The sequence below is a fragment of the Salmo trutta genome, chromosome 15 (genome assembly GCF_901001165.1).
Source record: "Salmo trutta chromosome 15, fSalTru1.1, whole genome shotgun sequence".
NCBI classification, from domain to species: Eukaryota; Metazoa; Chordata; class Actinopteri; order Salmoniformes; family Salmonidae; genus Salmo; species Salmo trutta.
Genome location: NC_042971.1, coordinates 23,345,881 through 23,365,096, shown reverse-complemented (window position 1 = coordinate 23,365,096; position 19,216 = coordinate 23,345,881). Strand labels below are relative to the sequence as shown.

At 40.5% G+C, this 19,216-nt stretch overlaps 1 protein-coding gene across 4 annotated transcripts in view; it reads left to right on the top strand.

The window, feature by feature from the left end:
- Positions 1-1,487: 1,487 nt before the first annotated feature.
- The window catches only part of LOC115148657 (galactosylgalactosylxylosylprotein 3-beta-glucuronosyltransferase 1-like), a 100,311-nt gene continuing 82,582 nt past the window's right edge, over positions 1,488-19,216 (top strand). For 3 of the 4 annotated variants that reach the window (XM_029690742.1, XM_029690744.1, XM_029690740.1), the window contains exons 1-2: positions 1,488-1,844; positions 14,614-14,675. The gene's annotated coding sequence lies outside the window, so the exon portion shown is untranslated. The remainder of the gene's footprint in view (positions 1,845-14,613; positions 14,676-19,216) is intronic. The other variant, XM_029690741.1, reaches the window with a different exon arrangement.

Genomic DNA, 19,216 nt, shown 5'->3' with positions numbered 1-19,216 from the left:
ATTTCAATAGCCTGCACTTTGCTTTCAGAGACTATCCCCAGTGTATTGTGATATCCCCAAAAGCTATTTAGATAAGCCAATGTTTTGTGATGTTGTCTACAGCTACACCGATTCTGTAAATTACGATACCCAAATTAGTCTGATGAGGTTTCTTTCCTCTCATTTACTGACACTTAGTGCGACCATGTTTTCGCACACATCATTGTGATTTGTGTCAAAAATGGGTCCCTGGCAACACAGAGAACACAGTATTGCCTTCTGTTCATTTACAATGCAGAAACTACCATACGACCTCACATCACCCCTGATATACAGTAGTACAAAATACCTCACTCGCTCCCAGGAATGGCTAATTCTCAAATATCACTGCTGACCTAGTTAAAATAGTTTTTCGATTGTTTACGTGCCACATACCTGGAATGAATTTCAATATACTCTAAAATTAGACTCCTTAGTGCCGTTCGATCACTTCAAGACATTAGTAAGAGACCTTTTCAAAGAGGAATGTATGTGTTCTTATCATTGACTTCTGATGACACATATGGCTGTCATCAGAAGTCAATTCTAGTGTTTTATTTGGACTGTTGTATGTACTTGTACGTGTTTTCTTTATCTATATGCATTTTGTCTGTAGTTTACCAGGCTCACTTGAAAAAGAGACCTGGGTTTTATTGTTCACTCCCTGTATAAATAAAGGTTAAATAAATGAAAAATACAAAAAATGTAGGGCATGTTCAGAGAACTTCAGATTGCCTTCAACAGAAAAGCTGACAGACAGTCTGTCATCATTTGTAAAGATCAATTTGTGACACATTGCTGGTGGTCCTCTAAGGTCCCACCCAAGGTATTGCAAAAATATTTGAATACCTTGAGACCTTTCCCAATTCATGTGAGTCTCTTGATGCATGGCCACTGTACAGTATTCATAAAGGTTAGGTTTGAGTTAGTCAGATGTTGTATTTCTTCTAAATGTACATGAAGGTGTGATATTTCAAAGGATTACTCAATGTTATACATGAAATGCATGCGTCACTTTCTTTGTTGCTGTATGATATACTGTAAGTATTATCATTATTTATTATGTATCTGTTTTAGCACATGTTTTAAAGGCAAGTGGTTCTGAAATTATTTATGGAACAAAAACCCTCTTAAATCTCTCTCTCTCTTTTTCTCTCGCTCTCGCCAGGCTACCCACCCTGCTCCGTGAGCAAGTGGTACATGCCATCAACTAACCCATTCTACAAGGGGTGGGGGGTGGTTATTGCTTCGAAGGAGAGACTCCCATATAAACACAATCACAGATGTCTCGGTCCAAGCTGTCTGCCTCTCTCTCGCCCTCTGCCAGATTCTAATCACTAGCACCAGCACTGAGAGAGACGGAGAGAGAGCTGAGAGAGAGAGGGAGGGAGGAAGAGAGAGAAAGAGAGGGGAGTGAGAGCAAGCAAGAAAGCTGAGAGAGAGCTGAGAAAGGGGGGAGAGAGAGCAAGCGAGAGAGCTAAGAGAGAGGGAGAGAGAGAGCTGAGAAGAGAGAACAAGCAAGAGAGAGTATGTATACTACAGAATCCACTGCCTTCTCTACTATTCCCACATCTCTGTGCTTGTGAACTGGAGCAAGGAGTGAATCTAAGGAGCATGTTTTGCTTCTCCTTTCAAACGGGTGTATTTCAGGACTGTCAGCTACAATGTTGGCATGAAATTAAATTAAAAAAGGCTTTGAGTTGGTCTGTCTTGGAGGTGGAAAAGAGCTTGGAAACATAGAAAAGCAAACTGTATATCATAGACTGAATTGGATTCAACACAACAAGGGAAACGCTGTCAAACTGGAGTTACAATTAAACCTTAAGGTAAGTTCTAATCTCAACTTCAACAGTCACAGTGAAGAGGGATACAGCCATGTACAGGTGCTGAACTCCTCCGTGTGTTCTGTGCTATTTTGGTGCTGTCACAAAGGGATATGTTGCAGACCAAAGTATTATGTGTCAATGGTCCAATGGGTCTGCAGGGTCAGCCTGGCCTCAAAGACTAGACGTAACATAGTAAATGTAAATCTGTGACACTCACATTAGTATGATATGTTACATTTAGTATGGTAGAATTTACAGAAACTTGTTACAAATTATGGAGTGATCCATGATTCACCAAACAATATTTTGAAATAGGAAGCAAAGTACTTTAAACATATCTTTTCATTTCAGTCTCTTCCATCTCCACTACCTGAAGTTAATTGTAAAGATGTTTTTTCTAATAATGGTGTAAAATTAACAGCTATACAGAAACACTAATATCAAGGCCTAATTACAGAGGAGGAACTTTTAGATGCAATTAAAGGCTTCAAATCCAGGAAAACTCCAGGGCTGGAAGGCATACCAGTTCACGTATATCAAATATTTTTTTATGTTCTCAGAACCGTTATTAACATGTTTTAACCACTCCTATAAAAATGGTAGACTATCAGATACTCAGCAAGAAGGTCTGATTTCACTGTTACTGGAACAGCACCCAGGTGGTAAATATAAAGATCCAAAAACTGGAGATCCTTTACATTACAGTGTTGTGATGCCAAAATCCTAGCAAAATGAACAGCGCATAGAATTAACAAGGTATTGTCGGATATTATTCATTTTTACATGGATGATACATTGGGAATAATATAAGACAGGTACTCAAAACAATAGAATACTATGAAAAATCTGGGAAAGGCCTGGTATTAAAGCTGATCTACTCTCTAGGATTTAAAAAAATATAAATGTATTGCAAATTCGTAGTATATTGTCCACAAATGAATACATACCATACTAAATGGAGGGAGATAGATTTGTTTACCATGTTACGTCTATCCCTGTGTTCAGGTTGGTGAAGCATCCATTTCAATCAGAAAGTATATTAAAAAAAATGTGTTGTCTAGATTTTGTGTTGCATTGTCATTTAAACACTGCATCAGCAAACACATTTAGAGCAATGTATGTCATGTTAGAATTAATGTTGTGCGAAAGTCTTTTTGTTCAAAAGTGGGCCTCCATTTTGAAACCATATCAGTCTTCATTTAACCTGATTTCATTTTTCTTTGATCAATAAATGTACTTATTGATCAGAGGTATGCGGAAACAGATCTTGGATTAATCTGTTGAAGTTAGTTGTCAACAGAATGTATCTGCTTTGCTTTGGGGTTATTAATCATGTTGTTCTTGGTTATCTTGACATTCTAACCTGTAAATTAGAGCTTAGATTCTCCCCAGAACTAACTCACTATCATCAAGGGTTACAGCTGGTAATGCTTTGTGACTAATGGACTACAATCCCTTAAAGCCGAGATCCACAAGTCGTGAACGCCTTAGGCGCCCCGCTTCTTCTGTTGTGGTTTTGCTTTGAACGAAAACAAGGGGGTTGGTCTTACGCTGTTCTGGGCTGGCCTTCTGGGCAAGGTGTGTCATTGCGCCAACTCCCGCCCATTCAAATTCCGTTGCTAGAGTGAGAGAAAGGAAGGTGTAAGTCATTTTCTACAACCGCCAATGATAAACACAGCAGACACAGCCAGCAAGCTACTGCTTGTTGTGGTAGCAGGGACAATGTTTTCAGAAAATGTCTACAGAATAAATATCATTATCAGTTATTTGATCTGAATCAACTCCACCTGAAAAGAGAAAAAAAAGCAAGAAAAAGACTGGAATAATTTTGAAAGGCGGCGAGCATTGAAAATGCTCTTGAATACAAGATGAGTGTCATTTTAATCATATAAATATAATTCATAGAACGGACCTATCCCTTCAGATCACTGCAATTTAGCTGGTACACTGTTGAAATTGACATTTTAATTTTAACTTCTAATTACTGCCACAAAGATGACCACCGGGAAACCCACTGTCGAATGTCAACTTAAATGCTTGTTTCTATTCTATTATCTATATTTCTATGATTTTAATAGGTTTCCTATAGAGGATTGACAGTATAATTTAAAACTACAGATATTCCCATTCAAGTCAACATTCTCTGACCTGTTGACCTCCAACCATCTTTGTAGTACCATTTGAAAGGTGGAATGTCTATTTTATTCCCAGCTAAACCATAACACCCATCCTGTATTCAAGAGCATGTTGTGTTTCATTGTTCAACCGATGGCGGGCACAACACAAAAACCTTAGATGATGTAAAACAGGATCTAAGCTACAACATATGTGAATATGGAAAAAAATCTGAGTTCACGCATGAAGATAAAAGAAAATAGATACTTTTTATTAAAAAACATTTATTTTCAGAAATGATAAAATAGACAACCCTGTTTGTAAGCTTTTAAATTATATCAATCTCAACAGTTTATATTTTTCTGGGATGAAAACATGGATGTCTCATGGTATGCAAAATGGGTTAACTTTGAGCAACTTTATCTCTTGATTGTTTTGGCATTCAAGTACAAAAAGTCACTTTCTGAGCACTTCTACAATGGGTAATGTGTATGGAAGGTTTTGTTCAAATGGACTTAGCTAGCAGGCTAAAAGTGTAACCCAACACTTACACTGGGTGAAATGGGTCCATATCAGGGGACATCTTTATATGACATGTTTTTGATATTCTAGAGATATTCTAAACAATTTCTAATACATATTTTGAGTTTTCTGGATATGCACCAAACAGTGCCTTCAGAAAGTATTCACACCCCTTGACTTTTTCCACGTTTTGTTGTGTTACAAAGTTGGATTAAAATGGATTTAATTATCATATTTGTTCAACGATCTACACAAAATACTCTAATGTCAAAGTGGAAGAAGAATTCTAACATATTCATGAAAATAAAACACTAATATATCTTCATTAAACACATTTGGCAGCGAGTCTTTTTGTGTACATTTCTAAGAGCTTTTCACACGATTGTACAATCATTTTGCCATTATTCTGTTAATAATTCTTCAAGATCTATCATGTTGTTTGTTAATCGTTGCTAGAAAGCCATTTTCAAGTTTTGCCATAGATTTTCAAGCCGATGTAAGTCAAAACTGTAACTAGGCCACTCAGGAACATTCAATGTCGTCTTGGCAAGCAACTCCAATGTAGATTTGGCCTTGTGTTTTAGGCTATTGTCCTGCTAAAAGGTGAATTCGTCTCCCAGTGTCTGTTGGAAAGAAGACTTAAGCAGGTTTTCCTCTAGCATTTTGCCTGTGCTTAGCTCTATTCTGTTTCGTTTTATCAAAAATAAAACTCCCTTGTCCCTGCCGATGACAAGCATAACCATAACATGATGCAGCCACCGCCATGCTTGAAAATATGAAGAGAGATACTCCGTGATGTGTTGTGTCAGATTTGCCGCCAAAATAACGCTTTGTATTCAGGACAAAAATGTATTTATTTGCCACATTTTTGGCAGTATTTCTTACATGCCTTGTTGCAAACAGGATGCATGTTTTAGAATATGTGTATTCTGTACAGGCTTCTTACTTTTTATTTTGTTTTCAGTTAGGTTAGTATTGTGGAGTAACTACAATGTTGTTGATCCATCCTCAGTTTTAACATATCACAACCATTAAACTGTAACGGTTTTAAAATCACCATTGGCCTCATAGTGAAATCCCTGAGCAGTTTCCTTCCTCTCCAGCAACTGAGTTAGGAAGGACGCCTGTATCTTTGTATTGACTGGGTGTCTTGATACACCATCCAAAGCCTAATTAATAACTTCAGCATGATCAACGGGATATTCAGTGTCTGCTTTTTTAATTTTTTTTACACATCTACCAATCGGTGCCCATCTTTGCGATGCAGTGCAAAACCTTCCTGGTCTTTGTGGTTGAATCTTTATTTGAAATTCACTACTCAATTGAGATACCTTACAGATAACTGTATATGTGGGGTAAAAAGATGGGGTAGTCATTCAAGAATCATGTTAAACACTATTAATGCACACAGACTGAGTCCATGCAACTTATTATGTGATTTGTGAAACACATTTTTACTCCTGAACTTATTTAGGCTTGCCATAACAGGGTGGTTGAATACTTTTCAGCTTTTTAATTTCTACAAACTAAATTACACTTTGTCATCATGGGGGTATTGTGTGTAGATCAGTGACACAAAATCTCAAAGTAATCCATTTTAAATTCAGGCTGTAACACAATAAAATGTGGAAAAAGTCAAAGGGTGTGAATACTTTCTGAAGGCACCGTATATGGTATTGGGATTACTAATATCACACATGCATTTCCTACGGACGGAAATGGACTCATTCAGTATCCTGAGATATTTGACATCCAATTTTCTCTCTTCATGTTAACAAATACTGACTGTATATGTAGCATATCTGTGTTTTCTCAGCACCTTCGAGATAGGAAGCTTTATTGAGTCCAGATATGCATCTCTTGGCTAAGGTCCATATCTGGATCTTGATATGTTTTTTGATATGCTGAAAATAAGGCCGATTTCTGAGTTTTCAGCACATGCTCAATAATTTTACAAATATGAAATCCATATTTTTCTTTCATGCACATATCATTTTTGGATTCCCTCCAGATATCAGACATGGTATGACCAGAAATTGACTAATTGGCTATTATGAGATAGGCCTATACGGACATCTCATTTTCTCTATATGTTGACAAATACTGCCAGTAGTACAGTTCATTCGGAAAGTATTCGTTACGTTACAGCCTTATTCTAAAGTGTATTCATATTTTTTCCCCTCATCAATCTACACACAATACCCCATAATGACAAAGAGAAAACAGATTTTTAGAAATCTGGGCAAATTTATTGAAAATAAAAAGCGTAAATACCTTATTTACATAAGTATTCAGACCCTTTGCTATGAGACTCGAAATTGAGCTCAGCTGCATCCTGTTTCCATTGATCATCCTTGAGATGTTTCTACAACTAGATTGGAGTCCACATGTAGAAATTAAATTGATTGGACATGATATGGAAAGGCACACAGCTGTCTATATAAGGTCCCACAGTTGACAATGAATGTCAGAGCAAAAACCAAGCCATGAGGTTGAAGGAATTGTCCGTAGAGTGCCGAGACATGATTGTGTCGAGACACAGATCTGGGGAAGGGTACCAAAAAATGTCTGCAGCATTGAAGGTCCCAAGACTCTTCCTAGAGCTGGCCGCCCGGCCAAACGAAGCTATCCGGGGAGAAGGGCCTTGATCAGGGAGATGACCAAGAACCCGATGGTCACTCTGAGAGCTCCAGAGTTCATCTGTGGAGATGGGAGAAACTTCCAGAAGGACAACCATCTCTGCAGCACTTTATGGTAGAGTAGCCAGACGGAAGTCACTCCTCAGTATAAGGCACATGACAGCCTGCTTGGAGTTTGCCAAAAGGCACCTAAAGGACTGTCAGACCATGAGAAACAAGATTCTCTGTTCTGATAAAACCAAGATTGAACTCTTTGGCCTGAATGCCAAGCATAACGTCTGGAGGAAACCTGGCACCATCCCTACAGTGAAGCATCATGCTGGTGACAGCATCATGCTGTGGGGATGTTTTTCAGTGGCAGGGACTGGGAAACTAGTCAGGATTGAGGAAATGATGAACAGAGCAAAGTACAGAGAGATCCTTGATGAAAACCTGCTCCAGAGTGCTCAGAACCTCAGACTGAGGCGAAGGTTCCCTTTCCAACAGGACAACAACCCTAAACACACAGCCAATGCAGGAATTGCTTCCTGACCAGCCTCTGAATGTCCTTGAGTGGTCGATCTAACATCTCTGGAGAGACCTGAAAATAGCTGTGAAGCGACGCTCCTCATCCAACCTGACAGAGCTTGAGAGGATCTGCAGAGAAGAATGGGAGAAACTCTCCAAATACAATTGAGCCTAGCTTGTTGATTCATACCTAAGAAGACCCGAGGCTGTAATCGCTGCCTAAGGTGCTTCAACAAAGTACTGAGTAAAGGGTCTGAATACTTATGTAAATTAGATATTTGTTGGTTTTTACATACTGTGTATATTAATTAATTAATTAATATTTATTTTGCTATTGTAACATGCATTGGGGAGAATTCTATTGTCCCTCTTAGGAGCCCAGGCTTTTGCCCTAGATGGTAGAGTTCTCGTCTCTTGACCACACAAGCTTTAGATTGCGTTCTGCTAAGGCACTTGTCTCTCTCTACATTGGTCATCTCTATTAGTAACCATGGTGGGATCCTTTCGATGCACCTATGGAGCCTGGGCACACAAATGCTCTTAGAGAGAAGGGGGAATACTGAAGCATGCGTTGATGACATTTCTACAGTCTCCATCAGAGGCCCAGGCTTTTGCCATAGGTGGTAAAACTCTAATTTCTGAACTGCAACATTGTAAGACTGTGACCTCCACGGTACTTGATATACACTAAACAAAAATATAAACACAACATGCAACAATTTCAAAGATTTTACTGAGTTACAGTTCATATAAGGAAATCAGTCACTTGAAACAAATTAATTAGGCACTAATCTATGGATTTCACATGACTGGAAATGCAGATATGCATCTGTTGGTCACAGATACAGTACGTTAAAAATAAATGTAGGGGAATGGATCAGAAAACCAGTCAGTATCTGCTGTGACCACCATTTGCCTCATGCAGCGTGACACATCTCCTTTGCATAGAGTTGATCAGGCTGTTGATTGTGGCCTGTGGAATATTGTCCCACTCCTCTTCAATGTCTGTGCAAAGTTACTGAATATATGCAGGAACTGGAACACACTGGCGTACATGTCGATCCAGAGCATCCCAAACATGCTCAAAGTGTGAAATGTCTGGTGAGTATGCAGGCCATGGAAGAACTGGGACATTTTTAACTTCCAGGAATGGTGATGGCGACGGATGAATGGCACAGTTTCTCTGTGCATTCAAATGTCCATCTATAAAATGAAATTGTGTTCGTTGTCCATAGCTTATGCCTGTGCATACCATAACCATAATCCAGGCTGTATCACATCCGGCCATGATTGGGAGTCCCATAGGGCGGCGCACAATTGGCCCAGCGTCACCCGGGTTTGGCCGGAGTAGGCCGTCATTTGTAAATAACAATTTGTTCTAAACTGACTTGCCTAGTTAAATAAAGGTTCTATTATTATTTTTTTTTAAATAAAACCCCGCCACGATGAGGCACTCTATTCACAACGTCACTATCAGAAAACAGCTCGCCCACACAACGCTATACACACTGTCTGTCATTTGCCAGGTATAGTTGAAAGCGGGATTCATCCGTGAAGAGCACACTTCTCCAGCATGCCAGTGGCCATCAAAGGTGAGCATTTGCACACTGAAGTCAGTTACAACTTCGAACTTCAGTCAGGTCAAGACCCTGAACTCTTAGAAAAAAAAGGTTCCAAAAGGGTTCTTTGACTGTCCCCATAGGAGAACCCTTTTTGGGTCCAGGTAGAACCTTCTGTGAAAAGGGTTCTACATGGAACCCAAAAGGGTTCTCCCAGGAACTGAAAGGGTTCTATACGGAATCTAAAAGGGTTCTTCAAAGGGTTCTCCTATGGGACCAGCAGAAGAACCCTTTTAGGTTCCAGATAGCACCTTTTTGAAAGATAGCACCTTTGGTGAGCTTCCCTGAGACACAAATTAGATTCTTTGGATGTGCAAACCCACAGTTTCATCATCTGTCCGGATGGTTCATCTCAGACGATCCAGCAGGTGAAGAAGCCGGATGTGGAGGTCCTGGGCTAGCATGGTTTCATGTGGTCTGCGGTTGTAATGCCGGTTAGATGTACTGCCAAATAATTCTCTAAAACGAATTGAGGCAACTTATTTTCGATAAATTAACATTCATTTATTTGGCAACAGCTCTGATGGACATTCCTGCAGTCAGCATACCAATTGCACGCTCCCTCAAAACTTGAGACATCTGTGACATTGTGTTGTGTGTTTTGTGCACATATTAGTGGTATTTTACTGTCCACAGCACAAGGTGCACCTGTGTAATGATTAAGCTATTTAATCAGATTCTTGATATGCCACACCTGTCAGGTGAATTGATTATGGAGAAAGGAGAAATGCTCACTAACAGGCATGTAAACAAATTTGTGCACACAATTTGAGAGAAATAAGCTTTTTTGTGCATTTGTAACATTTCTGGGATCTTTTATTTCAGCTCATGAAACATGGGACCAACACTTCGCATGTTGCATTTATATTTTTGTTCAGTATACATTGATTGGTAAGTCAATGTATACGATCTCAACAAACCATTTCTGTTCCTTGCTTTGTGCATGGGGTCATTGTCATGCTGAAACAGGAAACAGCCTTCCCCAAACTGTTGCCACGAAGTTGGAAGCACAGAATAGTCTAGAATGTCATTGCATGCTGTAGCATTAAGATTTCCCTTCAGTGGAACTAAGGGGCCTAGACCGAACCATGAAAACCAGCCACAGACCATTATTCCTCCTCCACCAAATTTTAAAGTTGGCACTATACATTGGAGCAGGTAGCGTTCTCCTGGCATCCGCCAAACCCAGATTCACCAGATGGTGAAGCATGATTTATCACTTCAGAGCACGTGCATCCACTGCTCCAGTATCCAATGGCTGCGAGCTTTACACCACTCCAGCTGACGCTTGGCATTGCGTATGGTGATCTTAGGCTTGTGTGTGGCTGCTTGGCCATGGAAACCCATTTCATGAAGCTCCCGACGAACAGTTATTGTACTGACGTTGCTTCCAAAGGCAGTTTGGAACTTGGTATTTTTTTAAATGATTTAAAAATATTTCACCTTTATTTAACCAGGTAGGCCAGTTGAGAACAAGTTCTCATTTACATCTGCGACCTGGCCAAGATAAAGCAAAGCAGTACGACAAAAACAACACAGTTACACATGAGATAAACAAACGTACAGTCAATAACACAATAGAAAAATCTGTATACAGTGTGTGCAAATGAAGTAAGGAGGTAAGACAATAAATAGGCCAATAGTGGCGAAGTAATTACAATTTAGCAATTTATACTGGAGTGATATATGTGCAGATGAGGATGTGCAAGTAGAAATACTGGTGTGCAAAAGAGCAGAAAAACAAAAACAAATATGGGGATGAGGTAGGTAGTTGGTTGGATGGGTTATTTACAGATGGGTTGTGTACAGCTGCAGTGATCAGTAAGCTACTCTGACAGCTGACGCTTAAAGTTAGTGAGGGAGATAGAAGTATCCAACTTCAGTGATTTTTGCAATTCGTTCCAGTCATTGGCAGCAGAGAACTGGAAGGAAAGGCGGACAAAGAGGTGTTGGCTTTGGGGATGACCAGTAAAATATAACTGCTTGAGTGCGTGTTACGGGTTGGTGTTGCTATGGTGACCAGTGAGCTGAGATAAGGCGGAGCTTTACCTAGCAAAGACTTATAGATGACTTGGAGTCAGTGGGTTTGGCAACGAATATGTAGCGATAGTGAGTGTTGCAACCGATGACAGACGATTTTTACGCTCTATGCGCTTCAGCACTCAGGGGTCACGTTCTGTGACCTACCTCTGCTGAGCCGTTGTTGCTCCTAGATGTTTCCACTTCACAATAACAGCACTTACAGTTGACCGTGGCAGCTCTAGCAGGGCAGACATTTTACGAACTGACTTATGGGAAAGGTGGCATCCTATGACAATGCCACGTTGAAAGTCACTGAGCTCTTCAGTAAGACAATTCTACTGCCAATGTTTGTCTATGGAGATTTCACTGTTGTGTGGTCGATTTTATACACCTGTCAGCAATGGGTGTGGCTAAAATAGCCAAATCCACTAATTTGAAGGGGTGTCCACATACTTTTGTATATAGTGTATATTCATGAAACGTACATTATGGAAAACATGTGTCACACTCAGTCATAGTTAGTAGGAAAATGAATGGATTGGCAAGATTTTTGCACCGTCAACTTTTAAAAGGTTATTAGAAAAGTGAATCACTTGAACTAGCTATAGCTTTCGCATTCTCTCTGGATAAAGACACATAAACCGCAAGCTAAAAGCACTGTACCTAGCTACAATAATCTTTTTTTTCTGCTGCAAAGTTCCAACTGTTATATTTTTATTAGGGTGCCACAAATGAATGTGTAAACGGTGTGGTTGAACTGACAACTGGAGAAACCAAGTGAGAACCTGTTCAGAAAATACCTCAAAGAAGTTAAAGGGAAATTTCACACTGGCTCTTCCACAGCATATAACCATTACTATATTAACAACATTACAATTTATTCCTAAACATACAAATTATGCAAACGACAAGCTAGAACAAGCGCATTTTAATTTCACTGGTAGAATTTTGAAGTTTCAACTTCCTGTGTATTCGTCTGCTCATAGTGAACCCCGATGTCTGGCATTCATAGCGAATGCAGATATCGCCTGCTAGGTATATGGAGCATGCCCACAAACTTGATGGCAGTTTACTTTAAACCACTGTCGTGTCTTTGGCTATGCCGGATTAAGTGATATGACATGCTAACTTATAAAATGATTTCTCTGTAATCAATATTACCTGATTAAGCTAATCATGTAAATGTAATTAACTAGAAAGTCGGGGCACCACGGAATAACGTTTATAGAGCTGTTATCTTCCGAATAAACTCTTAAAATACTTAGTAATATTTTACATCGATAGCAGTCAATATTAACCCTTAACTTATTTTCAGTCTCATAATGAAAGTTGTAAATTCTTGGTTATCTTCACGAACCCTGGCTAACAAGTTGAATCAGCAATACAAAATTGGGTTTAATTATTTATTTACTAAATACCTAACTAATCACACAGAATTACAAATACACAGAACACCAATGATGTCATACAGAAAACGTCCCGGTGGACGGAACCTGGTTACACAGAGGAAAGGGGGTTGGGCTTGAATGAAAGAGCGGTTAAGATTTAGGAACAAAGAAACAGCAGCTATGCTATCGTAAATACATTATCTTATGCATTCTAAATTACCGCCCATTTGGAAAAGGAAGATGCAATAAATATTTACTCTGAGCTGCGCTTCGGTAGATTGGTCGTAGATGCTGGCCGGATTGGCCAACAGATCTTCCTGTAGTGGAAGAATGTCAATGGTGGTAAATTGGATACGTGGTGGTATCTTCGTCTGGTTGTTAGACTGGATCCGTCGTCCGTCCTTTCCTAGCCCACGTTAGCAGCGGCTAACTCAACGGCTAGGAAGTATCACTTCTGTAGTGAATAAGCTCAAAGTTCATACCAGTTCATACCATAGCTCACGCCGAGGTTGGCTTAGTTCTGTCCTTGATATGGTTTAGTTAACATGTGTGTCCTTCTAACGTAGAGGCTGCAGACCTCCCGTACTGGAACTCCTGGTTATCTTTTCGTCAAAGGCTTATATAGTGGAGAGGGGGGAAGGAGGTGTTTCATCGTTTATAACCCCTGTCTCTTCACAGGGTTGGGCCACTGATCGAGCAGGGCACTTTCCTTATGAAAACCCAATTCTCTCATTTGGAAGCTAAAATTACATTTAATCTCCTAACAAACAATTTCAATATCAAACATTTCAATTGCATAACAATTCCATGTGACTCTGATAACTAGAGGGTGTATACTTTCTCAGGTACAGTTTATGTCGTCCTGTCATCAATCATAATGTCTCAGATAACAATGAACTGACATACATACTTATTACGTTATCAAGCATATTTCCAACTGGTTTTATTATCAAAATATGGTTCCTTTCCCCATTTGTTTGATGTTCCCAGACTCTCTATATTTAACAGGACAGCAGTCCTTCAGTAGGGTCAGTAAGAGAGGGGAAGGGAGAAAGGTATTTATGGGGGGGTCATAAACCTTACCCACAGGCCAACGTCATGACACCACCAACACGTAGTAATCTCAGATCTTCTCTAGGCAAACATGTTTTGTCATCATGCCCTTGTGGTGTTCTGTGTCTGGCTGTGCTAATTACAAACAAGCGCAAAAATGTGTTATCTTTGACCGTTCTACCTATCAGAGATTTATCCCGATGCAGCCAGTGACTTGTGGCTATCAAGAATGATGCTTACAGTGACCAGACTATCAGAGGGATTTTCAGACTGAACTGATGGGGAATCCATATCGACGACATCTGAGAAGTGATGCGTTTTTTCCTTCACAAAAAAACAGAAGATTCTCGATTAGAGATAACGTAACATTAGCTAGCTTTTTACCGTAGCTGGACTATGTAAGTTAGCTAGCTATCAGCTAAATCATATCGCTAGCCAGCTAACTTTTGAATACACACTCTCAATCAATTTAGCCTATGCCCTGGTAGTCACTGCTAGACAACTAGTAATCTTCAGCAGAGTAAACATGTTTGTTTGTTATATTTTTGACTAAACTTCGCTAACATAAGCTAGCTAACTTTAGGAAATAAGAGTGGCTCTATCTGGTAGCCATCTATTCCACCATTGTCTGGAAAACACTGTTACTAAAAATGGAATTGTCAATTTAGCTAACTCACTCTCTGTTGGTAGCAATAATGAACGTATATATATATATATATATCGTCTATGGTTGGTTAGTTTGTTCTCAGCTGGCCAGCAATCTTGCTGCCAATTTAGTGATGCTACCTAGCTAATAGCAAGCTGACAACATTGAAATGTCCATGTGCTAAGCTAGCCAGTCTAATAGAGATCAATACAATTAGTGGGGTGGTTCAATTGTGTATTGTTGTGTGTTTTGTTGTAGGTGGTAGAGAATCTGATTCCACCAGCATGTGATTCCAATCATTAGCTCTGCATAAGGTGAAGGTAAGTTTGCTAAAATATTCACAAGCTGATGGCTGAGACAGCTCAATTTAGAGTAAGCATGGCATAAACATGAATTGTGTGGTGTTTGAATGGGTTTGTGTTTCTGTTATGGGGTTACAGGTGGTTAAATCAAATCAAATCAAATCAAATTTATTTATATAGCCCTTCGTACATCAGCTGAAATCTCAAAGTGCTGTACAGAAACCCAGCCTAAAACCCCAAAAAGCAAGCAATGCATGTGAAAGAAGCACGGTGGCTGGGAAAAACTCCCTAGGAAAAACTCCTGAGAAAGGCCAAAAACCTAGGAAGAAACCTAGAGAGGAACCAGGCTATGAGGGGTGGCCAGTCCTCTTCTGGCTGTGCCGGGTGGATATTATAACAGAACATGGTCAAGATGTTAAAAAGTTCGTAAATGACCAGCATGGTCAAATAATAATAATCATAGTAATTGTCGAGGGTGCAACAAGCACGTCCGGTGAACAGGTCAGGGTTCCGTAGCCGCAGGCAGAACAGTTGAAACTGGAGCAGCAGCATGGCCAGGTGGACTGGGGACAGCAAGGAGTCATCATGCCAGGTAGTCCTAGGGCTCAGGTCCTCCGAGAGAAAGAAAGAAAGAAAGAAAGAAAGAAAGAAAGAAAGAGAGAATTAGAGAGAGCATATTTACATTCACACAGGACACCGGATAAGACAAGAGAATACTCCAGATGTAACAGACTGACCCTAGCCCCCCGACACATAAACTACTGCAGCATAAATACTGGAGGCTGAGACAGGAGGGATCAGAAGACAGATGTAGCCTGAGGAGTACCTTCCAGACCATCAATGTAGTCTACCCCTTTTGTCTTTTTACTGTTTCTCTTTGTAAAACTCAGGTTATCTGGAGTCCTTCCACAGTGCCCTGCTGAAAAATACCCCAAAGCGGTGGCATTTTTCGGTACATGAGCATGAGGGAGAGGGCACACCTTGCTGTTATGGGGCACAACAAGAGTGTGGGACAAAAACAAGCAAGGGACACTGAAAGGTATAAAATCAAGACTACAACAGTACTGACACAACCACCTCATTCTTCACTCTGCAGATTCTCAACACACAATACAAAGACTAAAATCTCCTGTCATGAGCTACTATTGACAAGAATGATCTGTCAAAGTCAATAGAATGGAGGAGGTTTACAGATAAGTCTTTGAGATGAGGAAGGGGTTTTTGGTTGTGCACAGTTGTGCTTAGAGATAGTAAATGTATTGTTGTGTATGATAAAGATTGAAAGGTGCCATTTCTCCCGTTTCCCATAAACAACAATACATACTGTGTAAGAACTGTTCACCCATGACTGCATGGCCATGCACACCTCCAACTCAATCATCAAGTTTGCAGACGACACTACAGTGGTAGGCTTGATTACCAACAACGATGAGACGGCCTACAGGGAGGAGGTGAGGGCCCTCGGAGTGTGGTGTCAGGAAAACAACCTCACACTCAACGTCAACAAAACAAAGGAGATGAACGTGGACTTCAGGAAATAGCAGAGGGAGCAGCCCCCTATCCACATCAACGGGACAGTAGTGGAGAAGGTGGAAAGTTTTAAGTTCCTCAGTGTACACATAACGAACAAACTGAAATGGTCCACCCACACAAACAGAGTGGTGAAGAAGGTGCAACAGCGCCTCTTCAACCTCTAACCCTGATTGCACAACCATAAGGCTCTCCAGAGGGTAGTGCGGTCTGCACAACGCTTCACCCGGGGGCAAACTACCTGCCCTCCAGGACACCTACATCACCCGATGTCACAGGAAGGCCAAAAAGATCATCAAGGACAGCAACCACCCGAGCCACTGCCTGTTCACCCCGCTATCATCCAGAAGGCGATGTCAGTACAGGTGCATCAAAGCTGGGATCAAGAGACTGAAAAACAGCTTCTATCTCAAGGACATCAGACTGTTAAACAGCCATCACTAACATTGAGTGGCTGCTGCCAACATACTGACTCAAATCTCTAGTCACTTTAATAATTAATAATTGGATGTAATACTTGTATCACAAGTCACTTTAAACAATGCCACTTTATATAATGATTACATACCCTACATTACTCATCTCCTATGTATATACTGTACTCTATACCATCTACTGCATCTTGCCTATTGTCGCACGGCCATCGCTCATCCATATATTTATATGTACATATTGTTATACATCCCTTTACACTTGTATGTGTATAAGGTAGTTGTGAAATTGTTAGATTACTTGTTAAATATTACTGCACTGTCGGAACTAGAAGCACAAGCATTTCGCTACGCTCAGCTTAACATCTGCTAACCATGTGTATGTGACCAATAAAATTTGATTTGAACTGCCCTCCTTGGACTTTTCACACCTTCTGCAGCCCCCCAGCCCATTCACGTTGACTTATCTTTCCTCTCAAAAGCAGCTCCCAATGTTGTCCCTAAACAATACAAAGGTGTGTTGCCTACAAACATGTCTTTCCAGGAGACGGCAATACCTGCAAAGGTACTGCAAGAGGTCCAAACAGTTGGTAGTTAAGGTCAATGAGCCCTGCACCACTTCCGGCAGAGTCTTATACAGCTGTCTGTACCCCGCAGACAGGACAAGACCATGTCACCACAAGCACAAAGAGTCTGAACTTCCACAGCCCATCATGCCAAACACAATTGCCAGTGTACCAAAGCCAGATAAAGAACAGTGTGTCTCAGTGTGTGGATATTTTCTATATATAAGCCGTACTGGGCTCTGTAGCAACAAACAGATGTTAGACATTTAGATGTATCTCCCAAAAATGTTGGGTAAAAATCTAAAATACAAGGGAGTGTAAAATATTTAATGCTAACTCAAAAAGAGAACTGGGTATTCAACAAGAATTGTTGTACAGTTCAGTGTGTCTTAGTATGTCTCTGGTGTAGTGAAGTGCAGAGAACTGTAGCCACAGATTGTTACACCAAAGGAATGAGAAGACTTGACATAGATATGATTGCGGTGTATAGAGTGCATTCGGAAGGGATTCCGACCCCTTGACTTTTTCCATATTATGTTACGTTACAGCCTTATTCTAAAATTTATTAAATTGTTGTTTCCCCTCATCAATCTACACACAATTCCCTATAGTTACAAAGCAAAAACAGGTTTTTATACATTTTTGCAAATTTACATAAGTATTCAGAGCCTTTACTCAGTACTTTGTTGAAGCACCTTTGGCAGCGATTACAGCCTCAAGTCTTCTTGGGTATGACGCTACAAGCCTGTGTAACCGATGTGAAATGGCTAGCTAGTTAGCGGGGTTCTCGCTAATAGCGTTTCAATTCGTGATGTCACTCGCTCTGAGACCTTGAAGTAGTTGTTCCCCTTGCTCTGCAAGGGCCGCGGCATTTGTGGCGCGATGGGTAACGATGCTTCGAGGATGGCTGTTGTCGATGTGTGCAGAGGGTCCCTGGTTTGGGGCGAGGAGAGGGACGGAAGCTATACTGTTACACCTGGCACACCTGTATTTGGGGAGTTTCTCCTATTGTTCTCTCCAGTTTCTCTCAAGCTCGGTCAGGTTGGATGGGGAGCATCGCTGCACGCTCGGTCAGGTTGGATTAGCAGTGTCGCAACACCGCTATTTACAGGTTTCTCCAGAGATGTTCGATCAGGTTCAACATTTTTGTGTGTATTCATTAAGGATTTTTTTTTACATTTATTTCATTTTAGAATAAGGCAGCAACGTAACAAAATGTGGAAAAAGTAAAGGGTTCTGAATACTTCCCGAATGCACTGTGTCTTCGGAAAGTATTCAGACCCCTTGACTTTTTCCACATCTTGTTACGTTACAGCCTTATTTTAAAATTTATCAAATTGATTTTTTCCCTAATCAATCTACACACAATATCCAATAATGACAAAGCAAAAACAGGTTGACATTTTTACGAATGTATTAAAAATAAAAAACTGAAATATTACATTTACATAAGTACATAAGACCCTTTAATAAGTACTTTGTTGAAGCACCTTTCCAGTGATTACAGCATTGAGTCTTCTTGGGTATGACACTACAAGCTTGGCACACCTGTATTTGGGGAGTTTCTCCCATTGTTCTCTGCAGTTTCTCTCAAACTCTGTCAGGTTGGATGGGGAGCGTCGCTGCACAGCATCTTTCCAGAGATGTTTGATCGGGTCAAGTCCGGACTCTATCTGGGCCACTCAAGGATATTTAGATACTGGTCCCGAAGCAACTCCTGCATTGTCTTGGCTGTGTGCTTAGGGTCGTTGTCCTGTTGGAAGGTGAACCTTCAACTCAGTCTGAGGTCCTGAGCGCTCTGGAGCAGGTTTCATCAAGGATCTCTCTGTACTTTGCTCCGTTCATTTTTCCCTCGATCCTGACTAGTGAACCAGTTCCTGCCACTGAAAAACATCCCCACAGCATGATGCTGCCAGCACCATGCTTCACCGTAGGGATGGTGCCAGGTATCCTCCAGACGTGACGTTTGGATTTCAGGCCAAAGAGTTCAATCTTGGTTTCATCAGACCAGAGAATCTTGTTTCTCATGGTC